The 27,656-nt window shown below is 38.0% G+C and overlaps 2 pseudogenes; one reads left to right on the top strand and one right to left on the bottom strand.

The window, feature by feature from the left end:
* The first annotated feature begins 22,959 nt into the window (after positions 1–22,959).
* Positions 22,960–23,061, top strand: LOC140530712 (5S ribosomal RNA; annotated as a pseudogene).
* Positions 23,062–26,383: 3,322 nt separating this feature from the next.
* On the bottom strand, positions 26,384–27,317 carry LOC140522887 (peroxisomal biogenesis factor 19 pseudogene; annotated as a pseudogene).
* Between the last annotated feature and the right edge of the window lie 339 nt (positions 27,318–27,656).

Below are 27,656 nucleotides of genomic sequence, written 5' to 3'. Positions count from 1 at the left end.
CTGGCTACTCTATGAAACTATAAATATAACATTGAGTGGGACCCTGCCTTCAAGGATCACATTCCAAAATTTCCTTGTTATTATTGATCATTGGGTGATTCAGTGGATAGAAAACTGGACTTGGAGTTAGGAAGCCCTGACCTAAAATCCTGCCTCAGACACTTACTAACTGTGTGATCCTAGGAATGTTACTAAGTCTCCATTTCCTCATCTGTACCATGTGGATAATAATAGAACCTACCTCCCAAGGTCATCATAAGACTCATAGGAGATAAATGTAAAACACTTTGCAAGCCTTAAAGTGCTATGCAAATGTTAGCTTTTATTACTATTGGTTCTCTAACTTCATACTGTTAGTGGGAGAGCTAATATAGCACTTGAAATCTCTCACTACATTTTTCTAAATTCAGGAGCGGTAAAAAACAACACATTTTCAGAAAGTTTCCGCATTGTAGGCATTTCAGTTTACTGAGAGAAATAATGGGGAAGAGGGATCCTTTTGTAAACTAACTAATTTATCTTCATTTCCTAGGAGAAGGTGAAAGGACAGCTATAAGTGTAACTTTCTCCTGGAATTACCTAGAATGAAACCAGGAGCCACTGACCTAAATAAAACTGAGTTTTGATGTATGCTTAAGGTTTTGGCAGCTGAACTTTAACAAACCAACCACTTTTGGTCTTCCACAATCTGACTACAGCTGGATTTACCTTTCTAGCCTTATTAGACTTCTTCCCCATGGATTCTATATTCCAAGTGAATTAAAGTGGAGCTTGGATTTGAACTCAAACCTTCTTGACTCCAAGTCCAGTGCTCTTTCAATTCATACTATGTTGCAATAAGCCACTGATGCTGCATTATTCCTCTGGGGCAGTATTTTCCAAAAGATTTTGGCCATGAGAACATGTTTTGCCTTGGAATTTATTGATTATACCCATAAAGGCTGGTCTAGGAAAGAGTACAGAATATATCCAGAATAAAAGAGTTCGGGAAATTTTTTTGCATAAATGTGAACTATTTGGGATCTTCTCCATCTTCTATTTCAGAGAATGCCTAGCTTCCTTCAGTGGCTCAGGTGACATCTACCATGTCCAACATTTCATGGTCTTCCCTTCTTCCAGTTGCTATCACTCTCTCCTTGAAGCTATTTGTACTCTCTTGTATATAATTAATTCTATTGCTGCTGAAGCATAGCATGGCTTGTACTTTTTGAAATTTTCTGCCTCTCTCAGCAGCCTTTCCAAATCTGAAGAATCAATCAATCAATAAACAATTATTAAGCACTTATTATGAGTCAGGCACTGTGCTAAATGCTAGGGATACAAGAAGAGACAAAAGATAGTCCTTGCCCTCAAAGAGCTTGTAGTCTAATGAATAAACTACTCCATTTATACAAACATATGGTAACACTGACTCAGCAGTCCCTCACCCAATCAGGATTTGTGCATATAGGAACACACGGTATTACAGGACTGTTGTTGCAGGAAAACCACTCCAAGTGTGTCCAGGGAAGGGTTTACATATACTTTGCATTTACTTGTCTGTATGTACATACTGCATTTGTACATAAACTCATTGATGGCAGGACTTCTGGTTTTTCCCTTTGTACCTGGTGGAGATGGGGATCTGGATTTCAGATTTTGTTGGGATTTCACACCACACTTCTAATATGAAAACTCATTCTGTCACTAAAATTAGTAACTTACCCCTAAGTTACAATGTTAAAGAGTTTTCTGGAGCACTGAGAAATTGAATTACTTTCCCAGAAGAACATAGTTCCTGTGTGTCTAAGGAAGGATTTTAACCCAAGGTAGTCCCCTACTCACTATGCTACTTTACTTCTTGCCTTATATATATAGGATGCTTATTAAATGTTTGTTGAGTGGAACAAAACAGAATTCCCTGAAACTGTTGTGCTTTCCCCACCTACAAATTTTTGCTTATCTCATCCCTATACCTGGAATTTGCTTCCTCCTAATATTCCCATCTTTCAGAACCCAGCTCAACCATCACATCTCCTGTGAAATCTTCCCTGGGCTCCCAGAAAGAATTTTTCTAATTCCTAAGAACTTGTCCCATTCAAGTTTATTTGTTATATTTATCCATATGCACCTCTTATCTTCCCTAATAGATTGTAAGTTTCTTGAAGGTAAGGTTTGTGTTTGATTCATCAGCATTTCTCTTTACTCCTAGCATTATCCAGAGACTGATTTTCAGCTGTTTTTGCACATAACAAATGTTTATGGAAAAATTGCTGAGAGCTCGGGCAAGTCTCTTATGGATTGTTGTCTATAAGACCCAGTATAGTGTTTGAAGTAAGCTGATAAAAAAAGGAAATGAGGAGGCTTATGGATCGTTTTTATTGACACAATATATAAATGGAATACTTTATCAATGAACATGTCAATTTTAGGCAAGTCCATAAAAATGACATAGTTATTTCGGTTCTTCCTCAAAGGAGAGAAAAATGACTTATTCCCTTCATTCTTCCTAGTTCAAATATTGATTATGGACAAGGATATTTAACTATAAAAATGTAGCACACTAGGTGATCCTTTTACAAAACATGAATACGTCCTTTGAGTCAATTAAAGAGAACCTGGACATTGGATAAGAAAAAAAATAGCCAAGCTCCTATGAAATTTTAATTGCTAAGTCTGTTAGCAGTCCACAGTTTGAGTGCTTGAGGATGACTCCATTCAGGATACAGCAATCAATGAAGAGCTTAGTTCTTCACTTCTTGGGAGGGAAAAGATTTTCTCAGTCTCTTCTACTTCTATCCATCAGTCATAGCATTTCTCAGCACTGCTACTTACCCAGAAGGAAATATCCCATCTAGTAGTTACAGAATTAGTTTGATAGAGTTCAAGACAGTTGAGTAAGCAGAAGCATATACACTCCAGACAGACATGGGTATGTGAAAGTAGTCATTCAAACCTGGAAGCATCTTCAAGGAATGTAACTCTTAACCGCAGAAAAGAGTTGGCTATGGACACAAGAGAAAGTTAGTCTAAGAACTGAGAAATGTGTTTTGTAAGGCTTTCTTTAAGAGAAAAAGGAGGTCAAGGCCCTACACCTCAGGAGCTGTTTCCACATCTGTGTTTTCTATATGCCTACTTCACTAACATTGTACTTGGCTATTGAGACTACCAGTTCCAGTTGCCAAGGGGATTTTTGGTGACTCTTTCTACCACCTGAAGCTCACAAGATTGCATAACCTGCTCCTGTCCATCTCTGAAACTCATTCACTTAAGACCAAAAAAGAATAAACAATGAAATAAAAGAAACACCAGGCCAAGTGTGCACTTCCCCATGGTGGCCAGGTTGGGGGAGATAAGATAGCTATAATATCAGGATGCTGAAAAGGTCACTGCCACTACTGCTCCTCCCATCTGAAGAGCCATGGTCCACCACAGAAGAGGGAGAGAAAGTTTGTCCAATCTAAACCTGCTGTAAGCACAGACAATTTTAACTCAGCAGCCAATTAAAAGGCTGTTTATTACCATGCATTAAGCTAATAGGAAACAGAAGATATTGATGCTTGTTCTGGATCAGGGAGGAAAAGGGTCTTTCTATCATGCATTTCCAGAATGAGGCTCACCAAAACTCCATGTAGATATTGTGCATACTCTAAGGACTGAACCCTTATTGGCCAGACCTCTTTCTCCCATTGGAGTAATTTGGAGGGGAGGGCACTAGCAGCTGGTGTGTGTGTGTGTGTATGTAAGAGGATTTAGGAAACAATTCTTGTAAAAAGTGCTCAATACTTAAGCTTCATCTAGAAGGAAGACAGTGATTTTATAAAGTTAAGGTACAGCAGGAGTATTTTATAGGTTTGGGCAATGGTCAGTGCAAAAGGATATAGACTAGAGATGGAGTGCTATGTGTACGTAATAGAGAAACAGACAGTTTGGCTAGATCACAGAGTACAAGAAGGGGAGTAAAATGTGATGTAACTGGAAAGATAGACTGGAGGCAAGATCATGAAGGGCTTCAAAAGATAAACAAAGGCGATCATACTTTATCCTAGAGGAAATGGTGAGCCACTGGAACTTGTTGAGTAGGAGAATGATATGGTTAGATCTGCATTTAAGGGAAAAAACTTTAGTGTGAAGAATGAATTAGAGTAGGGAGAAACTTGGGACAGACAGACCAATTAGACCATTGCAAAAATCTAGGCAAGAACTGTTGAGAAAAAGGAGTGACATATGAAAGATATTATAAATATAGAAATGGCAAGATCTGACAAGTAATTGATTATATGTGGTAAAGCAGAGAGAGAGAAGAGAGAGGGAGAGAGAAGTTGAGGATAGTATTGAAGTCGTGAGCTTGGGGGATTTGAAGAATACTGACTTTAATAGATATAGGTAAATTTGGAAGAGTGGTTGGGTTTGGTAAGAAAGATAAGATCTGTTTTAGGGTATGTTTGAGATGTCTCTGGGACATCGTTTTTTTGACATGTCTAGTAGACATTTGATGATGTAAGATTGAAATTAGGAAAGAGACAGCCTGGCTATATGGATATGCAAGTCTCAGGTATGGAGATTTTAATTAAACCTACGGGAGCTGATGAGATCACTAAGAGATTATATATATATGTATATATGTGTGCATATATATATGTATATATATGTATGAATAATAAAGTGTGAAGGAACTAGGAGCTTTGGGAAATATTCACAAAGGTATGATCTGAATTAAGAACCATCAAATGAACTTAAAAACATATACAGATGTAAGAAGAAAACAAAAAAAAGTAGCATCACGAAAGCCTAGAGAGAAGTTTAGGATAAAAGGGTGATGAACAGTGACAAAGGAAGCAGACAGGCAGAGAGGGATGAAGACTGAAGAGAGAACATCAGCATTAGCTATTAAGAGATCACTGGTAACTTTGGTGAAAGCAATTTCAGTCAAGCAGTGAGGTGAGGAGCCAGACTGTGAAAGGTTGAGAAGAGAAGGAAATGAAATGAAGGCAGTGAATGCAGAGCATTTATTTCTAGTATATTGGCTAAGAAAAGGAGGACAAACATAGAACGATACCTTGAGGGGATGGTAGGATTTAGTAAAGGTCTTTTACTGATGGAAGCAATCTGGACATGTTTGAAGTGAATAGAAAAGCAACCAATAGATTGGGAGAGGTTGAAGAAGGGGCATGATGGAGGCAGCAGTCTACCAGAGAAGATAGAGGAGATGGCTTGAAGTTCACACTGGAGGGGTTTCCTCAACTTTAAAATAAGAGGGTCAAATTAGATGATTTTTAATGTTCTTCCCAGCTCTACATCTAGGATCCCCTAATCTTTCAGGGCATTTTGTATAATTTTGAAATATTCTTACAAGATATCTTTTTTGAGCAGAGAATTTTAAATCACTATTTCAGAAATCAAATACTTTCTTCTAATCCACAAACAGTAAACCATATGGCATTTTGTATTCTGTACATCTTTCAGTTAGTTGTGTGATGGTAAGATCATTAGCAAAAACCTATCTTCTTCCAAATATCTTCATCAAGGTAGCATTCAGTAGGAGGTAGGTGGTGTAGTGAATAAAGCACCCACACTGGAGTTAGGAGGACCTGAGTTCAAAATCCTGCCTCAGATACTTGACACTTATTTGCTGTGTGACCCTGGGCAAGCTCCTTAACCACGATTGTCTCACAAAAACAAAAGCATGTAGGACACAACTTGGACAGGTCTGAAGTCAATAGCAAAGGAAACAGTAGATAGGGAGATGTAGAAGGGACATAACTTAGGAAAATTTATGAAAATAAGAACTATTCCCCCATTGCCTATAGGTCAAAGGGTATTCATAGGCAGTTTTCAGAAGAAAAAAGTACTAGAAATCACTGTTGATTAGAGAAATGCAAATTAAGACAACTCCGAGATACAATTTCACACCTATCAGATTGGCTAACATGGCAGAAAAGGAAAATGATGAATATTAGAGGGGATATGAAAACTGGAGACATTAATACATAGTTGGTGGAGTTATGCATTGGTCCAACCCTTCTGGATCACTAATTAGAATTGTATCCAAAGGGCTATAAAATGATGTGTACCCCTTGATTCAGCAATACTCCTCCTAGGTCTGTATCCCAAAGGGATCAAATGAAAAGGAAAAGGACCTATTTGTGTAAAATGTTTATAGAAGCTCTTTTTATGGTGACAAAGAATTGGAAATTGAGAGAATGACCATCCACTGAGGAAGGGCTGAATGAGTTGTGGCATATGATTGTGAGGGAATACTACTGTGCTATGAGAAATGACAAGTAGGATATTTTCAGAAAAACCTGGAAATACTTATATGAACTGATGAAAAGTGAAGTGAGCAGAACCAGGGGAATATTTTATATACAGTAACAGCAGTATAGTAAGGATTATCATCCATGAAAGATTTTCCTACTCTGATCAAAACATAATGAAAAATAGGAGCAAGCACACAGCCCTATTAAAAAATATTTTCTACCTCTAGAGAGAGGACTGATGAGCTCGTTGCAGATTGAAGCATACTTTTTACTTTATTTTCCTTGTGGTATTTTTTTGTGTTTTGCAACATGGCTAATATGGAAGCATATTTTGCATGACTTCACATGTATAATCAATATATCACTTGCCTTCTCAATGGGTTGGGTGGGGGAAAGGTGGGAGGGACAGAGGGAATTTGGAACTCAAAATTTTAGAAAAGAACATTAACATCTTTGACACATAATTTGGAAATATTTAATGAGATAAATAAAAACACCTTAAAATATTTCTAAGAACTGAGCTGTATCAGTTGACACAATTCATTTTTTTAAAAAAATCCATAAAGCAAAATAAAGACAGGATAAAAATTTTATTTCAAAGTAAAATCAAAACAATTTTTTGCATCCATTGATGTGCCTGATCCTTCTACTGTTAATCATGATATTCCCCTGTTCAAAAACTTTCAATATCTCCCCATTGATTAGGAGATCAGATCTAGCTCTTTAATAAGGCATGTAAGGTCCTCTACTTATCTTTTGGACTTCAATTTATAGTACCTTGCTATCTTATTTTCCACTCTCCCCAGCACCAACCATCTGTTCTAACCAAAATGATCTAACTACTACACTATTAACATTTTCAGCATTCTAACCCTCAGAGATTCACTCTTCCCATTGTTTCCACCAGCAAGGGCCACCTTTTCTAGCCCCTTCCTTATCTGCACTACCACAGTGTCATCAACCTGAGAGCCAGTGTGGCTTTAGAAAGGGCAAGGAACAGTTGACATGGTGTTTGCTGCCCTACAACTCCAGGAGAAATGCCAGGAGCAGAACAGATATCTGTACACAATATTTGTAGATCTGATCAAGGCCTTTGACACTGTTCATCATGAGGGCTTATGGAAAATTATGTCAAAATTTGGTTGCCCAGAGAAGTTATCAGTATTGCACATCAATTTCATGATGGCATGTTTGCCCTGGTTCTGGATAGTGGATAATGCTCTCATGCCTTCCCAGTCATCAGTGGAGTGAAACGGGGCTGTGTGTTTGTTCCTATGCTTTTTAGCATGATGTTTTCAGTCATATTGTCAAATGCTTTCAATGAGGATGAACACAGCATCAAGGTCAGTTATGGTACTGATGGTAAATTCTTCAAATTGAAAAGGCTACAAGTCAAGACTAAAGTAGAGGGAGTGTTGGTGCATGATTTTGTGTTTGCAGATGATTGTGCACTCAATACAGCCTCTGAAGCTGAGATGCAACAAAGTATGGATCAATTCTCTGCTGCCTGTGCTAATTTTGGCCTAAGAAAAGTACTCCATCAGCTACCACCACATCATCCATACATGGAACCATCAATTACAATAACTGGAGAATTTTTGAATGTTATAGACAAGTTCACTTACCCTGGTAGTTTTCTTACCAGGGATGTACACATTGACAATGAGGTTGATGCATGCATTGCCAGAGCTAGTTCAGGGAGGCTCTGAAGAAAAGTATGGTAAAGAAGAGGTATTAGACTGACTACCTAACTGAAGGTCTACAGAGCCGTTGTGCTGACCTCATTGTTGTATGCCTGTGAAACATGGATAGTCTACCAATGCCGTGCCAGGAAACTGAATCGCTTCCATTTGAACTGTCTTAGGAAGATTCTGAAGATCACCTGGCAGGATAATGTACCAGACACTGAGGTCCTTGCTCTTACTAAACTGAAAAGCATTCAAACTATGCTTCAGAGAGCACAACTCTGATGGCCTGGCCACATTGTTCAAATGCAAAATGCATGCTTGCCAAAAAGACTATATTATGGAGAACTCGCATGGGGCAGGTGATCACATGGTGATCAGAAGAAGCAACAAGGACGCTCTCAAGGTCTCCCTCAAGAACTCTGGATTTGATTGTGTGACATGGGAGATGCTGGCACAGGACTGCTCAGCATGGTGTGCCCGTATCAGAAAGGGTACTGTACTCCGTGAGCAAAGCAGAATTGAGACAGCACAAAGGAAACATAGATTGTGCAAATTTGGAGTATCCACCCCAAATGTTCACATGGACTATCTGTGCCCAACCTGAGCTCATGTTGGTCTGATCTGCCACAGTCATACATATTGAAACTTGACTTTATCCTGGTGATGTTATTTTGGTCCTCTTTGAGAATGAAGGATGACAATCAGCCTCCAGCAAGGGCATAGGGATAGCCCTTCCTCTCATTTGCCCTATTTCTCTTTTTAAGGACCAACTGAGTCATCACATGTTGCATGAAAACTTTCTCTCTGGCCCACAGTAATCTTTCTATCAAAGGATCATAGGATTAGAGATTTAGAGCTGGAAGGTACTTGATAGATCATTTAGAACACACCTCTCATAGTTCAGATGAGAAAATTCAGGCTCAGATGTGTTATGTGTCTTAACCAAGGACATAGAAGTTTTTTGTGGCAGGACTTGGGATTCTGAACTGATATAGATACTATCTGTTTCAGTCCTTTAGAATTTATTGCCTAATACCTTTCATGACTGATAGCTGTCCTTCACATGTATGTACACCATGCATCCAATAGATTGTAATATTCCTAAGGACAGGATGCATTTCCTATATTTTTTTGTATTTTCTAGTACCTTACATGTAATCGTGGCTTAGTCAATATGTGTTGATCACTGTATTAACTTTCATGGTCAAATAAGATCCTTGGTTTTTACTAGAGGAAGACTAATTCTTTGGAGTTTTTAGGTAGTACATATGATTCCCCAAATAGGTGACCCTCAGAATGATTTATTTGTGTGTGTGTGTGTGTATGTGTGTGTGTGTATGAGGTGACTGCAGTTTTAATTTTAAAAACAATTATTTTTTAAAACATGAAGAAAAAGGTATTATTGTTTTCTTTTTTCGTTTGTACAATAAATAGCTTTTTTCTTTAAAAAAATTATCCGTGAAGAAAAATACTCATGTTCAGCCTTCTAAATGGTACCCAGAAAAATATTCACATTCAGAATTTTAAATAGTACACAATAACAGTTTCCATCTCTATCAGTAAGCACAAGAATGTTTGTCCTTTCCCCTACAAGTTGGCCTATTTTTAAAGGCACTTTAGGGCAATGTTTCTGAACTTACAGTCAAAATCCATCTCAACAGCTCTCCGATAAGTAGAAAATTTTTTGTACATCTATTTTATTTGGAGGAAGATGTTAGTATAAAACTCTCCTACTTACAACAAATTCCAGAAGTTTAAATTCATAAATTAAATAACTGATTCTGATTCTTTTTCCTGGAGAATTTTGATTTTAGCTGTTTCATTGGTTTCCATAGGGAAGAATGAAAATTGAATAAATTCTCTATATTGTCCACTGTTCCTTTTATTTAAAATACTTAAAGAGAGTTTTTTTTTTACCATGGTATCAAAACAATAGTGTGTGACTTTGTCAACGTGTGTGTGCGTGTGTGCATGTGTGTGTGTATACAGAAAGGCAAAATGGAAATACATGAGCAAATCACTTTTAATATCTCTCAATCTCAGTTTCTTCATCTGTAAAGTGAATATAGTAATAATAATACTTATGTCACAGGGTTATTGTTATGTAAAGTGTTCTACAAACTTTAAAATAGCATATAAATGACGCCAATTGCATGGAAAACAAGAGTTTTGACAGAAAATTTATATATTCACATCTGAAACAAACAAAAATGCCAAGAGATAGATAGGGACTGAAGTAACTAACTTCAGATTATAGATGTGATGTGCCATTATTTAATGTGATACTAATAGAAACATTTAAATAATGTTATAAAATTTTTCCTAAACTATCCTATGACACAGGTGTTATTATCATCTTTATTTTACAAATGAAGAAACTGAGGCTGACAGATTAGGTGGTTTAAGAGTCACAGGGATTTGAACTCAGGTTTACCTGAATTTAGATCTAGCACTTAATCTATTGTGCCATGAAGAAAACCTGTAGGAGCTGGTTAATGCCTACTAAGAACTCTATGTTTAATTCAGGTAAATGATACTAAATGCATGGAACTTTTCCTTGGGTTGTGGCAAATGGATAGCTAAGCTTTCTACAGGTATGATAGTTGAATTTTAGCATAATTATGTCTCAGGAATATTTTTGTCAATTCAAATAGAAATCATAACTAAGAAATGAATTAAATATGAATTATTCACTAATGTTTGCATAACAATTTAATTTTGTAAGATATAGAGCAGCTAAAGAAATTAAAGAGTTTAAAAAATACGGACACTGAAGCCAAGTATTGTTTCTTTCTCTCTAGTCAGAAATAGTTTTCAATAATTCCTTATCAATCACTGCTTAATTTAACCTTGAGTTTGCTTCCTAGGCTTAAGTAGATATTGTCCTGATTCCATTCAGAGAGTCAAAAGCCTTCTTGGCTTCTCTTCCTCTGTATACTTGAAGGCACTTAACTACTGCCTACTCTTATCATAAAGAAGGCATTAATAGCTTTTGTAACTTGGTCAATTCTCTCTATTTTGAAATTCACAAATAAAACCTCTCCACAATAAAACACAGCAGCAATGACTGGAACTGTACAGTTTCCAGATTCTCCTTTCCCTCCCAAAAGTATTTGTATCATTTCTCAAAATTAATACTGTGATACTTCAAGGGATTTGTGACCATAGATGCGGGTGTTCCTTCCAAAGATGCAGATTGTCTCTCATCCATTCTGTATCAATCTTGTCCATGTATTCCTGTAAATCTTCTCATAGTGGAAGGGAGGGGGTGCTGTCCACCCAGTTAAGCCAACCGGTCAACAAGCATTCATTAAGAGTGAGTTACTTGGCAAATGCTATGTTAAGTGCTATAGATAACAAAGAAAGAAAAAAAGATGCTTCCTCCTCTCTGGAGCTCTCAGAGTAATTGGGAAGACAACAAGCAAACAATTATGTGCAAATAAAAAATAGATAATTTGGAGATTTTCTTAGAGGAAAGGCATTGCAATTATGGAAGGCTGAGAAAAGCTTCTTGAATAAGATGAGATTTCAGCTGAGACATGAAAGAACCAAGAAAGCCAAAACATGTTCCAAGGGTCTTCCTCTAGAACAAAACCAATAAACATTTAAAAACATCCAATTCCATTTTACCCTCAAAACAATTTCTGCCTTTTCTAACCGTGGCCTCTTCCACTTCTGGCTTCTGTCTTGAATCTCCTTCCAGTGTGTACCTAATATGTCCTCATCATCAGCACAGGCCCTGGGTTCTACCCTGGAACATGGTTTCTTCTAATATTGCAATTACCATGAATCAAATGAATGTGAAAATGCTAAGATTTAAACCAAACTTTGCCAGTTTCCAAAGTAGAAAATTATCTAAAATCTATATAACTGAATCCATCATCACAATATTGCTTGTTGACAATTACACGAATAAAAACAAATATTCAAAAATATCTGGGAAGCCATTTTCAGTTCTTTCTAATGATAGGGATCATTACTCATTCATGTCTGTCCAAGCTGTGTAACTCTTCTACATCTCTCCCCATAAGCATGCCACAGGATGTCCAGCTAACATTCTGGGAGAGGGGTAGTTTCCTCAGTTTCCTCTGACATAATGAAGATACCAGGGAGGCACTCTGACTGCCCACCTGTCATTCCTTGCATTTACCATGTGGCCAGTTCTTCCAGATTCACCCATGTGCAGATAATGTTATATATCAAACCTCAGAATGTTACAAAACAAACACAAAAGTCCATTTCTCAAATGAATAAAACTCCAAACATTTGAAGTGGATAACTCAAGATTTTAACTTTTATTCTTCCACAATATTAATTCCTTGTTTTCACTATGATTTTATGATGTCATTAAAGTCAAAATCTGACATGAAGGAATAATTAATAATGACAATTGATTATTGGTAATAGCCTCATCGAGGACAAAACCTAAAACAGAGGGTTGAGGATCATTTTGGTAATTCATAGGCTTTAGTTTCTATAGATTTTAGTTGGAAGAAATCATAGAGGCCATTGAATCCAGCCCTCTCTTTCTGTAAATGGGGAACTGAGGATCATAAAGTTTCAGTGATTTACTCAAGGCTATGTAGCTATTAAATGTCTAAGGCAGCCAGCTCTTCTTGACAAGTCTACTGCTCTTTCTGTTATCGCATACTACTTATAATTTTGGAACATATCTATATCTTTCCTTTCCACTCCTAAGAACTGTTGGAGGGACATTGACAACCAAAGAGGGACATTTAAGGTGCTAAGGAGGCTGGTGGCCACATCACATGATAAATGATAAACTTATGCTCAATCTGAAGAAAACTACAGTTAGATGCATCTTTTGACTTCAAATGCTTGAATGAATGTGGAAGAGGTAGCACACTCAGATATCACTCAGGAAGGCAGACTCAGGATCAATGAATGGTTTTGGTAACAAGAAGACAGACTTTAATTGTCTATAAGGAAAGACTACCTAATAATTAAAGCTATCCAAAACTGACACATGCTGCATTAAGTAGTGATCTCTCCATCATTGAAAATATCCACTGATCAAATTTCTACTTGTTTAGGAATTTACAGGGAGATTATTGCTTTGGATAGACCGAAGGCTGCAATAGTTGAATTAAAAAAACCTTTCATTTGGAGATTCTTTGGTTATTAAGTCAGTTTGCAACCTTGAACACCTACTAACAACAGAATGAAGACTACTCTGAAACATTTTGGATAACTTGGGGAAAGGCATTTTGCAAGTAAACTTTCTTTGGACAATATCCAAAGGAGATAATCAATGCCCAGGTACGTATTACTAGCAAAGAAAGCCCCCAAACTGTTTTTTCTACACCCTTTAAGTAAGCCCCAGAGTGATCCTGGTGAAACTTTTTTTTCTGTTTTCCTGTTTCCTTCTCTTTGTCCCAATCCCCTATGAGAAATATTGTACAAATGATCGTATCTGAACAGAACATTTTAACTAAGCTTTATTTGTTTGTGCTTTGTTTTCATTTACCTCATTTAAAAAACATAACAGTGCACTTAGAAAAAACATTGGATAGGAATTGTCAACTAGAAACAGCTCCCAAAGGCACTGCTGAAAGGAATCTTGGGAACTGAAATTGTAGATTAAAGGGAAGTTACAAGACAGTGGTGCTTTGGGGGGTGGGAGGAATTCTGGAAGATGGACAAAAAGGATATTTTTTGAACAAATAATATTCCCTCCAGAGAATTTATCAAAGTTTTGAAAGACTTCAGATTGTACTATTTACTCCCTCCTTGCAATCATACATTTGCATAAATATGATATTCTTCATTGATAATGCTACTGACCTACCATCAGCAAGGCACATGCTCTGAATTTTACTCCCAGCAGTGATGATTGGTTTTGTCTGCCACCACATAGATTCAGCCCTTTCAAGTCGGAGAAATATTAGTGGCAGATGGGAGCTGTCCATAGCTGAAGCTTGTTCGCAGCAATGAGGATAGGGTTCAAAATGACTAAAATAGTTAAGCTGCATAGGGACTTTTTGTACTGGCGCAAACCTGTTGGACACCTGGTCTTTTAATCTTTTTTATTTTTTTGTAAATTTAGAAAATTTTAAACAAATATAAAATGAGAAAAGAAAGAAAATTGTCATATACACAGCAGACTGTGAGAGGATTGAATATAAAACAATGCTTCCTTTTCATGAACATTGTTACACATTGTTTTCAAATCTGCCCATCTTTGCTTCCTTGTTGGTTTTCTTTTATCCTTTGCTATGCACTTTTTAGTTTATTTTTCCCTCCCCCACAACCCCAAAGAAGGCTACAATTAAGTGTGGATATATACATAGATATCTATAAACATTCACATACCCATCACCTTACCATCTACTCTTTAACATACTCATCCCTCCCAAGAATCTCTCCCTTATCTTTTCTCCCCACATTATCCCCTTGTCCTTTTATCTCTTTCTGAGTTTAGAAGATTTTTATAACCTTCTAGATATAAATGTTATTCCCTCTTTAATCCATTCCCAATGCGAGTAAGGTTGCACCACTACCCTACTAGCTTTTGCTGTCTAAATTTTTTACTTTTATTTTTACCTCATTCGTATAAGACAACTTCTCCTTTTTATCTCTCCCTACACAGTTTTGTTTACTTTTCAGAATCACCTCATCATACTCAGCTTGGTCCAACCCTTTCTTGAAACTACCCAAATAAATATGACTGTCATAAAAGAATTGTTAGTATTTTCATATATAGGAAGTAAACAATTGAGTCACTTATAATTGGTCCCTTAATGTTTACTTTATATTTCTCCTGATACATGTCAGAATTTCCCTTAAGTTTTGTTTTTTTGTCACAAATTCATGAAAGTCTTTCAGTTCATTGAAAATCCATTTTTTTCCTTTCACTCAGGATTATATGTAACTTTATTGAGTAAGTTCTCCTGGCTGTAACCTCAGCTCTTTTGCTCTATGAAATATAGTATTCCAAGACCTATGGTCCTTCAACAAAGTAGCAGCTGGGTCTTGTGTACTCCTTATTGTAGCTCCACAATATTTAAATTGGTTTTTTCTTGTTTCTTCAAATATTTTCTCCTTAACCTGGGAACCTGGAAACTTGGCTATGATATTACTGTAAGTTTTCCTCTTGGGATCTCTTTCAGGTGGTGATCAGTGATTTTTTTTTCTATTTTTGCTTTACCTTCTTGTTTTAGAACTTCAGGGTAATTTTCCTTGATAATTTATTGCAATATTGCATCAAGATTTTTTTTTAAAAAATCAAAACTTTCAGGCAGTCCAACTGTTCCTATATTATTTCTCCTCAATCTGTTCTACAGATCAGTTGTTTTTCTGATGAGATGTTTTACATTCTCTATTTTTCATTCTTTTGACTTTGTTTTTTTCTTTTTTTAAAATACACTTTCAGTTTTCAACATTCACTTACACAAAATTTTGAATTTCAAATTTTCTCCTCATCTCATCTCCTCCTCACCCCAGGACAGCATGTATTATGATTACCCTTTCCTCTAATCTTCCCTCCTTTTTTACCACCTCACCCACCTTATCCCCTTCCCTTCTATTTTCCTGTAGGATAAGATAGATTTCTCTACCCCCTTGCCTATATATCTTATTTCCTAGTTGCATGTGAAAACAATTCTTAATGTTCAATTTTAAAGCTTTGAGCTCCACATTCTCTCCCTTCCCCCTCCCTTCCTTTGCCTCATTGAGAAGGCAAGAATTCAATATAGGTTATACATGTGCAGTCACGCAAAACACTTTCCTAACAGTCATGTTGTGAAAGACTAACTATATTTTCCTCCATTCTGTCCCATCCTCCATTTATTCTATTCTCTCTTTTGCCCTGTCCCTCTAACTAAGTGTTTGCTTCCCATTATCCCTTCCCTCAATCTTCCATCCCTTCTATTATCCCCCCTTGCTTATCCCCTTCTGCCCTGCTTTCCTGTAGGGTAAGATAAACTTCCATACCTAATTGAGTGTGTCTGTTATTCCCTCCTGAAGTTAAATCCGATGAAAGTAAGACTCACTTATTCCCTCTCATCCTCCCCTTCTTCCCCTATCATTGTAAAAGCTCTTTCTTGCCTCTTTTATGTAAGACAATTTATTACATTCTACCTCTCCCTCTCTCTGCTCGTACATTCCTCTCAACAATTAATTTTATTTTTTAGATATCATCCTTTCTTATTCAGCTCACCCTCTGTGTTCTCTCTCTCTCTCTCTCTCTCTCTCTCTGTATATAACACACACACACACACACACACACACACACACACACACAAAACCTATAAATTTCCTCCAACTCTCCTAATACTGATGTGAAAGGTCTCAAATATCATCTTTCCATGTAGGAATGTAAACATTTCAACTTTAATAAGTCCCTTATGGTTTCTCTTTCCTGTTTACCCTTTCATGCTTCTCTTGATTCTTGGGTTTGAAAGTCACATTTTCTATTCAGCTCTGGTCTTTGCATCTAGAATGTTTGGAAGTCCTCTATTTTACTGAAGTTCCATTTTCCCCCCAGTTTTGCTGGGTAGGTGATTCTTGATTTTAATCCTATCTCCTTTGACCTCTGGAATATCATATTCCAATCCCTTAATGTAGAAGCTGCTATATCTTTGTATTATCCTGATTGTGTTTCCACAACACTTAAATTGTTTCTTTCTGGCTGCTTGTAATATTTTCTCCTTGATCTGGGAACTCTAGAATTTGACTACAATATTCCTAGGAGTTTTCCTTTTGGGATTTCTTTCAGGAGGTGATTAATGTATTCTTTCCATTTCTATTTTATGCTCTGGTTCTAGAATATCAGGTCAATTTTCCTCGGTAATTTCTTGAAAGATGATAATTTCTTGAAAGAAATGAGATACTTCACATTGTCTTCTATTTTTTCATTCTTTTGGTTTTGATAATTTCTTGAGTTCTCACAAGATCATTAGCTTCCATTGGCTCCATTCTAATTTTCAAGGAATTATTTTCTTCAGTGAGTTTTTGAACCTCTTTTTCCATTTGGCCCATTCTCCTTTTTAAGGCATGCTTCTCCTCATTGGCTTTTTGGACCTCTTTTGCCATTTGGGTTAGTCTCATTTTAAAGGCATCATTTTCAACTTTTTTGCAGTTTCCTTTAGCAAGCTGTTAACTAATTTTTCATGATTTTCTTGCATCCCTTTAATTTCTCTTAGCATTTTTTCCTCTATTTCTCTTACTTGATTTTCAAAATTATTTTTGAGCTCCTCCATGGCCAGAGAGCAATTCACTTCTTTTTCTTGGAGGCTTTGGATGCAGGAGCTTTGTTGTCTTCTTCTGGTTGTATGTTTTGATCTTCCTCATCACCAATGATGTCAGAAAATACCTCTTCATGGAGAAAGTAGGAATCTATGGTCTGTTTCTTTCCCTCTGTTTGCTCATTTTCCCAATTAATTGACTTTTGAGTTTTGTTAAGTGTAGGGCTCCAGAAGACGCCTCTTCTTCAGCAGTGCTGGCCACTTCCCTGGGTCTGAATCTGGGTCAGGACCACTTTCCTTTCTCAACCAGGTAAAAGACCCTTCAAAGATGTCTTTGGCATTTGTGGGTTGAGAAGTCTGGAAACCACAGCAGCAGTCCCTAAGGCCTGCTTTAGCTCCATTGGCACTGGCACGGCCCGTGCCATACTGCATTCTGCTCCCAGTCTGATGCAATAGACCCTTCCTATTGATTTTCCAAATTGTCTTTGGCTGGAAATTTGTTTCAGTCTGTCATTTTGTGGCTTCTGCTGCTCTAGAATTTGTTTACAGTCACTTTTTACAGGTTTTTTTGAGGGGTTTAGGAGGAGAGCTCTAGTAGGTCCCTGCTTCTACTCCACCACCTTGACTCTGGCCCCACCTTGACTTTGTTTTATAATTTATTTATGCTTCCCTTTACCCAATTCTAATTTTCAAGGAATTTTCTTCCTTAAGTTTTTGACTTTATATTTCAAGTTGGATGACTTTCTTTTCAAAATTTTCTTGATTTTCTTGAATTACTTTTATTTTTTTCTAATTTTCACCCAGTCTCTCTTATTTAATTTTAAGATACTTTTTAAGTTCTTGTAAATGTCTTTTTGTGCTTGGGGCCATTTGACATTTCTCATTTAAAAAGGAGAGACTTTTTAAGCTCCATTATCTTCCTCTGTATATGAACCCAGATCTTCTGTATCCCCATAGTAGTTGTCTATGATTGGGTTCTTTCTCCTTTGCTTACTCATCTTTTATTTATTTTATTTTTAGCATTTTATTAGTGTGATCAAGTTCTAGGCCTGAGGTATGGGCAATAATGCCCCAAGTTTCAGGTCCTTCTTACTGTTATTTTGTGAGGTCTGTCTGGTCTTTTAATATGTTACTCATCTTGGGCATATTTCCTGTTTACCTCCTGGATTCCACTACCACCATATTCCTAACATGTTATAATATGGCATTTATTGAGCACCTACTGGGTGCCACCACCCTGATGCAGGCCCTTGATCATCTTATACTTGGATTAATAGCCTACTAGTTGTTCTGTCTGCCACAAATCTATCCTTGCTCCAGTCCATTTTTCAATCGATTTCCAAAGTGGTTTTCCTAAAGTATAGGTTCAATCCAATGGTTCCCTATCACTTTCAGGATCAAATACAAAACCTTCTGTTTGACTTTCAAAGCCTTTTAAAACCTAGATTTACCTACATTTCAGGTTTTCTTATACCTTAATCCCTCCCCTTACCCCCACCCCCAATATGTACTCTTCAATTCAGTGACAAATCTTCCTTGCTATCCCACAAATAAGACTAGCTGTGGATGTTTTCATTGACTATCTCTCATGCCTAAAATGCTCTTCCTTCTCATCTCTGCCTCCTGATTTCCCTGGCTTCCTTCAAGTACCAACTAAAATCTTATCTTTTGCAGAAGTTTTCCCAAATTAATCTTGATTCTAATGCCTTCCTTCTGTTAATTATTTCTTATTATCCTATACATAGTTACCTGAGTGCCTGACAGATAGTTGATACTTAATAAATGCTAATCACTGAGGATATAAATAAAGGCAAAAGACAGTTCCTGCCCCTCACAATCTAATGGGGGAGATAATAAGCAAACAATTATGTACAAACAAACTACACAGGATATATCCTTCCTTTCATCCTCTTTCCTAAATCCTCTTGTCAGGGTCCATTTTGGAAGGTTGGAACTAGAAGAGTTTTGCAGAAAAACTTGATGAACCTGTCAATGCTACTTGGAATAGGCCCTTTTATTTGGCTTAAGAGATGGTCATGTGACAACTAAAGACATACACAGGAAGACTGAAGGAATGTTTTAATATGAAGTGACAAAACCTGTTGCTGATGACAGTGGAAGAGGAACAGGGTGCTATATTAGTTAAAAGAAGAGGCAGCTTTGAGCTTAGGCTCTCTTTCTATGACTTTCCATATGGCTTCCTGTAGCTCCATGATGTCCTGTGAGGGGTGGAGGACGTCAGACATTTCTTCATACCAATATCATGGTAAGTATGAAGTTAGTAGAGGAAGATCAAACTAGCAGAGCTTGAACCTGGGCCCCTAGCAGCCTTTTCTGCTTTTATATTTATTCTTTCCTAATCTTGGGTGAATGACTATCCATTTCAAAATGGACATGTCCAGGCTTAGAGATGACCTCGTGAAATTTAGATGTCTGGTATTTCTGGTTACAATGAGTAGAGCTGGCTGCTGGTAGGGGAAACTTCTGCACCAGACCATGGATACCATGGACAAGAGGAATGAGCCAAGCTTGACTATTTTACCAACAGATATGCAGAAGAAATTATTTAGACAGGGCAGAGCAGAGGTGAAATATAAAATGTTTAATCACCTAGGCAAAGGTTCAAAAAATCCCTATCCTCTATAAATAATACCCCTAAAAGAAACTTTCTATGTCTTTCCCTTTTGGCATATTTTCTGTGTGTTGGAAAAATACCTGTCCCATGCATGACTCATATAGTACAGTGAGTATCTTTTCACCCCCTCTGCCCTTTTGGGGGAACATGAATCATAATCTGAGCTATAAATAAAATGGCTCCCAGAGCACTAAGCTGGGAGTCTGATGATCCAAAAGCTATGGTAACAGGGAATTTAACTCTCTTTCAAAAGAGCACAGGCTCCCTAGCACTGAACCTGGTCCAAACTGAATGACTAGGCATGGAACAGGGAGTGGGTACAGCATCCTAGTCATGGAAGACTAATCAGCAGTTCCTTAATGATAGACCCATATCTCATTGGAGCTTCGCCATAACCGTGTGAATTAGGTGTTATTCTTAGCTTGATATTACAGAGAGGAAACTGTGTCTAGAGAGGTTACATCATACTCCTAGATATGAACCAGGGGTAATATATAAACACAGGTCCTCCTGACACCTTTCTCTATGTTACACCAAAATGCTTCTCTTCAGTCCTCTTCTTCCATAACATTTGTACAACTTTTGACTTTATTGATCACCTTCTCATAAAGAATATTGTCTCCTCCTTCACCTTCAGAGATAGTGCACTGTCCTAGTTTCCTCTCACCTTTCTATTCTCCTCTTCTGCTTTCTCATCTTCCTCTCAACTCTTTGATTTGCGTATTTCTCGGGAGTCTTTATTTGGACCTCTTCTCTCTCTCCATACTATCTCTTAGGAATCTCATTTACTATGATAATTTTAAATATTTTGTCTTTGAAGAGGACTCTCAAGTCTCTAGTCTTGATGTCTCTTGCTACATTTAAGCTTGCATTTTTTACTCTTTACATGACATCTCTACTTAGATGTTCCACTGGCATCTCAAATTCTACAAGTCCCAAATTGAAACTCATTATATTACTTGTGACTTCATTGTTTCTCTAGATGGCACAATGGAGGGCCTGGAATCACAAAGACCTGATTTCAAATCTGATCTCAGATACTTACAAGCTATGTGACCTTGGGCATGTCACTTAACTCTGGTTGCCTGTTTCCTCACATGTAAAATGAACTAGGGGCAGTTAGGTGGTACAGTAAATAGAATACTGGGTCTAGAGTTAGGAAGAATCATCCTCTTGAGTTAAAATCTTGCCTCACGTAACTGAGATGACTAAATAACAACAATCACTATTCACCCTATCTCTGGGGTTTACAACCTTAAGAGTATCTTTGACTCTTCCCTTTTTCCTTAATTCCTCATATCTAATCAAGTACTATTTAACCAAGTACCACCAAATCCATATCTCCAACTTTTCTCAAGTTCATTTCCCTCTCTGTATTTCCACTACTGGCACCCAAGTATAGACCTCTGTTAACACCCTGCTGGCCTCTTGCAATAAGCTGCTTTAATGTTTTCTTGCCAGCATTTCCACCCTGTCCTATTCATCCTTTGAGCATACCATGGTCAGAGTAACCATTTTTATTCATGGATCTGGTCACTCCATTCCTCTACTCAAAAATCTTTAATGGCTTTCTACTGCCCAAATAAAGTCCAAATATCAGTTTGGTATTCAGAGCCCTATACTGTCTGGTCTCTCACTATTTTCTATATTGTCCTCATTCACCTTTATACCTTTGCTCACCTTTGCTGTGTTACAGCTATGTCTTTGTTCCCTATGCCCGGAATAACCTCAGTCTCAAACTTCCTTGTCTATTGAATTCCACTGAGGTAGGGAGAGGTTGTGATCTGCAGAGCTAGAATTAGCATTTTATCACCCAGGCAAAGCTTCAAAAAAAAACTATTCTCTATAAATAGTAACATGAAAAATGTTATCAAATAAGTGAACTTTTGAAGACAGTTTCAGTGCGAGTGAAGGAAAAGACAAACATGTCAGGGCACACATTGCCAATGCTATACTGCTTTAGGCAGAATAGGTTGCCTCCAGTATATGAATTGGTGAGAAGGAAGCTATCATATGGTAACTTTCTAATTTTATTATTCTTACTAACTAGGTGCTAAGCTTTCTCATTTCTGCATTGCTGAAGGACTGTTAAATGCTACTAGCACTCTATATTTTAGGGCCCTGGGGCAAAACCCTGATGGTCCTGTCTTATTTATGGCTCTGGCCATATACATCCTTTGCAAGAGGACTCATATTGGTCATACTGTATTTTTAAAATACCAAAGTGAGAGAGAATTCTGGGAAGATAGCAGAGTAGGTCAAAAAACTTTTGGCTTTCCAAAGTTCCTCTGGAAAAAAAAAAGACAGAATATCTCCTCAATAACAAAAGTTAGGGTAAAGCAGTTGTTTTCCAAAGACAACCTGAGAAGATTCTCAGGGAACACCAGACTTCCAGGGTTGAGGTTCAGCCTGAGTGAGGTGCAAACACCTTCAGGTCAACTCTGTGGAATCAACAAACAACAAGTCCTGAGGGCAATTGGGGTTGGGAGGCAGCCTCAGTCTTAGAAATTTTCATTTCTTGGACAGCGTGGGGGAAGGGGGGCTCTGAGAACTGGGTTGGTTGGTTGGTTATTGTCCTTCATCTTTGAAGAGGACCAAAATGACATCACCATGATAAAGTGAAATTTCAATGTATTTGCCTGTGACTGATCAGATCAAAATGAGCTCAGAATGCTCTATCATGTCTTTTTGATTCGTGTACAAATTGGATTTAAGTGAGACAGAGTTTCACTAAGTCATCAGCCTCACTATCTCTTCCAGAGTCATCACAGTCTAGTGGCAGGACAGATTCAAGATGGCTGGTGATGGCTCAGGATGCATTGGATGACCTTGGTGTCTTCAGGGTCTAACCAAGCTCTAAGTGTTCCACATTGCCTGCTTCATCTGCCTTCATGGCCACTGGAACAAAGTTTTCTCATCCCCCCATTCCACCAGAGGAAGTCTTCACAGTTGGGGTAAATACCCCCTTAACTCTCCAATGGCTTTGAGACCTGTCAGTTACCCTCAACCTGGTTTGGCCCTTCTGCTGAAACGATTTACCAAGGTGTGGCTGCTGCACATTCTGCAGCTTCTTGGAGCCACAGGTGAGAGTTAGGTGGAACAGGTGGACACCAAAAATGGAAAGAGCTCTGAAAAGGGCTCAGCAGCCATCATACCAAAGGTACTGGTCCTCCCTGAACACACCCTACACCCCATACCACCATAAACGTGCCTGATCTTGTCTGATCTCAGAAACTAAGCAGGGTCGGGCCTAGTTAGTACTTGGATGGAAGACCACCTGGGAATACTGGGTGCTGACTGCTGAGTAGGAGAAGATTGAAGTACCTTCCATAGATGAGGGACGCCAAGCACAGCTGTGCTGACCAGACATGTCCAGAGCCAGGTTGCCACTGTCAGGGAAAAGAAACTAGCAGGCATCTGCTGGCTGTGTAACAGAGTCCCTGGTTTCAGTTTCAGGACAGAGAGGACAGCTGCAATTTGCCGTCTCTGTAGCGACCATAGGGAGCAAGATCATTTGTGGGGCAACATAACTGGAGGGGCCTAGGCTTAGCAGTGGAGAGAAGAGTCCAAGACTGAGCACTGGGGAAGACCTTAGAAAATAAGAGTAAGGACCTGAGGTTTGGAGCATCATTCCTCATACCTCGGCACTAGAACTTGATTGCACTAATAGTTGCAAAAAACAAAACAAAACAAAATTAAAAAGAAAATCCCAAAGTAAGAGAACCAAAATTCGTAGATGGACAAAGATCTAAGGGAAATTAGGAAATGGGTAGTGAGATCATTTTTAGCAAGGCTTACTTTAAATTGCACTTCTTTATTCTCTGATCCTGAATTGAGAGCACACACATAGCACAAGCTTAATTTGTGAAGGGGACAATTGGTGGACTGTTGTAGAATCTTAATGAACAAATAGCGTTCCCATTTGTTACTTATTTTCATCCAAATGTTGATAAATAGTTCCTATGATAATTACTGATTTTCTATATTTATGGAAAAGTGGCATTTCATAAATATCAAATTGTGATATCTCCGTGTGCGCTATATTTCTATGAATATATAAATTTTGGTTATTACATCTATAATTCTTATTTAAAATTTTAAAGTGGATGAATCAAGAAGAATATGACATGTATCTGTTACAATACTAGGAGCAAATAAGCAAGTCCTTGCCATTGTTCTTTGGGAAAATTTACCCTGATATTGCTGATAGAATGAATGTATTGAAAAAGATTCACTGAAAGTTATTATTATTTTCATCAGAACTAAGTCAATTTCTAGGCTTTTGGTTAACAACTAGAGACAACTCTGAATAGGATATAACTACAAGAAGAAAGCAAAAAGGTCTAAAAGTGCCTTCCTGAATAAAATTTTAAATATGAAGAAAATTCCACTACAATTGCTCAGTGCAGAAGAATAGCGATAGCAATGCCCTTTGTCTGAAGACCTCAGTTTGAATCTCAGCTTTGCCATAAACTCACTGAGTGACTTTAAAGAATTCATGGAACCCCCCCCAGTCATTTTCCTTATTTTTAAAATGAGGATAACAATATTTTGATGTCCCAGCAGCAATTAAATAACGCATGTAAAGGATGATGGAACTATGAAATGCTACACGAATGTCAATTTTTATTGAAGAAATAAATAAAGCAATATCATCAATTCCTACATTAATTATTTTAGTAATTGTATAATACATATTAACAATTCCTATATTAACTAACTAAAATGAGTACTCTATTGACTTATCAAAAATATTGCTCATTTAATATTTATTTTTAGCATTATCTTTTGCTCAATTTAAACTGATCCATTTCCCTCTAAGATTTCTGAAAAATGTTTCTTTCATCCTCAACCTGTACTTATAAGCTGGCTCTTTATTGATAATCAAAAACATCTACCCAGGACTACTTCAACCTTAAAAAGTCTTCACTTGACCCTGCTATTCTTTCAAGTCTTTGCTCTTAAATTTCCTCCCCTTTTCACAGGCAAACTCCTAGAATGGGTCTCCTTACCTTCATTTTTCTCACTTTCTGTTCTTTGCTCTCTTGCCATGTTCATCCCACCATTGGACTGAAACCATTCACTCCAAGTATTCACAGAGGCCCTTGTGGCCTCTTCATAGACCTCATCCTTCTTGTCACTTAGCAGCTTTTGACACCCTTTCCTCCTGTATACTCCCTTCTTCCTTGACTTTCATTACTGATATCTCTTGCTATTTGTCTTTCTGCCTTGGTTATCTTCCTACACGTCTGATTATTTCTCCTCTATATACGTTTTTGGCTCATAATTATGCTCCTACTCACTAACTGGTCCAACCCCAAGACTTTTCTGGTTTCTCTTGTCTCTCTCTACACTTCAACCCCTTGGTGGTTACATCAACTTCCATGGGTTCAGTTAGCATCTCCGTACAAATGATTCCATAATCTATACATCCTCCCCTCTCTGCTGGATTCCATTACCATGTAACCAGTTGATTACTGAATGTCCTGTTGATATTACTGGATGTCCTTAGAGCATCTTAAACTTATATATGAAATAGAAGACAATATAGTTTCCACAAAATGTCCCCCTCCAACAAACTTCTCTGTTTCTGTTGAGGTTACCATTGTTCTTTCAGTCATTCAGGTTGGCAATAACGGACTCATCCTTGACTCTCTCTTCTCTTTTCTTTAAATCAGCTTTTTAATCCTTCTAGCAGAGCCTTTTAAGGGGAGTGTCTTATTGAGTATACGTCTACAATGTCTCACATTCATTGCCTTCTGTCCATCAACATGGTTTCTGCTCTTGATCAGACTCTCATCAACTCTCACAAGAACCACCATAATAGCCCCCTTATTTTTCTCCTTGCTTCCCTTTTCTTTCTTCTCTAAGCTATCTTCCACACAACTGCCAAATTGGCATTCCCAAAATATCTGAAAAGATTGTTCTCATACTCAAAAATATTCAATGGTTTTCCATTTCCTCTAGAATAAAAATTTAAATTCCCAAGCTGCCATTTAAAACTCCACACCTTAGGGTTAATCACCTAACTTTCCAACCTTATTTTATATTACTCATTTTCACACACTTTTCTTTCTAAAACTTGCTGTTAGTTGTTCCCTACATGCATTGAGTCTTCCACCTCTATGTGAAAGATGCTCGGAGAAGAAAGAGAATGGTCATCTTTTTGGTCTGGAATGCATTCCCTCAGATCCCTGGTTTCCTTCAAATCACATCTAAGGTGCCACCTCCTGCATCAGTGTAGGTATATACACATACATTATGGATGGGGGAGGGGAAAGGGAATATACTCCTACACTTTAAGCAAGTAGAGATAGGCACTTTCACTAGCCACTAGCCAGGGAGGGGGGAAATAGGTAAAAGACTCAATAAGAGCAGTTTGAATAATAGGTCCCATTCCCAGAAACATCAGCTTCAATGACTACACTAGGACCCATGCTGATGTGGAGTAGTCTTGGGTGGGAGCTGGGGAAGGAAAGGAGAAGAAGGTAGAAGGTAAATGGGACAGGCAGGCAGCTTCTCCAGAAGAATTACCATCCCTCCCAGCCCCCAATGGTTCTGCTGACTTCAGGTGTTCACTCATGGCTGGGGATGGGATGAGAAGGGTGAGGAATTTCAAGGGATCAGACACTGCTCACCACTTGTGCTTTCATGTCCCAACAGTCTCAAAGTGTCAAGGTCAAAATTGAAGCCAGGGAGCCTTCCCCCCTTGCTCCCTTCCTGCAAGCTCCTTTGTGTGATGGACCAAATCCTGAAGCTGCTGCATGACATCTAGTACCATCTCAAAGTGGATCTTTTTCAAACTGCTCACAGACCTTGTCCATGATTTTATTGAGTTCCTGATACTTCTCAAATTGTTCAGGGGGCACTGCTTCAAGATGGCTATGAGGTCACTCTGAGAATTTCTCTAGGATCTCTGTTAGTGATGGATGTGATACCTCCTTAGATAGTAGACTCTGCATAAAGGGGTGTGTATTGCCTTCTTTTTCCCCTTCTTCTATGCTCAGCTTCTCCATGTCCTTGATCAGTTCCTCTTCAGACACGCCTGAATTCTGAAGGTCAGTGGCATTCTTTGCTAGTCCCCTGAGTGTCTCCTTCAGGCAGGAAGTGAACTCTTGTTGGGATGTTGTATAAATGCCTCAGAAAACATCTGGAACTGCTCCACTAGGTGGAACTTCTCCTAACCAGCTCCTTTAGGGCATTCTAAAACTCCGTAGTGACTTGGGATGCTAGCTCACTGTCATTCCCTTCTTGGGAGGCAAAGATGGCATCTTTAGCTGTGTCTGCAGGTTATCTCTTCCGGGAATCTGAAGCATTAAAGGTTGTGGTGGAAGAATGGGATGCTGGGGGTGGGGGTGGGGATTAAATTGTATCACAATCATCAAGGACACTTTCTAGAAGCTCATCCATCTCTGGGTCTGTACCTGATGTGGTCTCTTCTCCAACTGGGGCCATCTTGCTACCTTCAACTTGATGTAGAAGTTTGGGATCTCATCTTCCTATCATGTGCTTCCCCCTCCTACTGCTGTTCTTTGGTTTAGCTCAACCAATAGAAGTAGGTTCATTTTTTTTAGTAAAATTTAATGCTTCAGCTCCATTTAGGGTTAAACAAACATGTGGCTTACTTTGTTTTTGGTTCACAATTCATTTCAAGTCAAGCTCTCTGTATATAAGAAATGGTTGATATAGAAGTCAAGATGACTTAGCTAGTCTAGAAATCTAGACCAGCTTAGTCCATAAAGGTCTATGATATTTTCTTTTGTCAGATTGTCAGATTGTATTTTGCAATTCTGAATTGTTTGTGTGACATGACTTACCTTGTTCCCTGATTTATTTTCCTTCCTTCCTCCCTCCCTCCCTTCTTTCTTTCCATTTATCTTTTGTTCCT

The sequence above is a fragment of the Notamacropus eugenii genome, chromosome 2 (assembly GCF_028372415.1).
Source record: "Notamacropus eugenii isolate mMacEug1 chromosome 2, mMacEug1.pri_v2, whole genome shotgun sequence".
Classification (NCBI taxonomy): domain Eukaryota; kingdom Metazoa; phylum Chordata; class Mammalia; order Diprotodontia; family Macropodidae; genus Notamacropus; species Notamacropus eugenii.
Note: the sequence above shows the minus strand (reverse complement) of the source record. Positions and strands in the feature narration are given on the sequence as shown.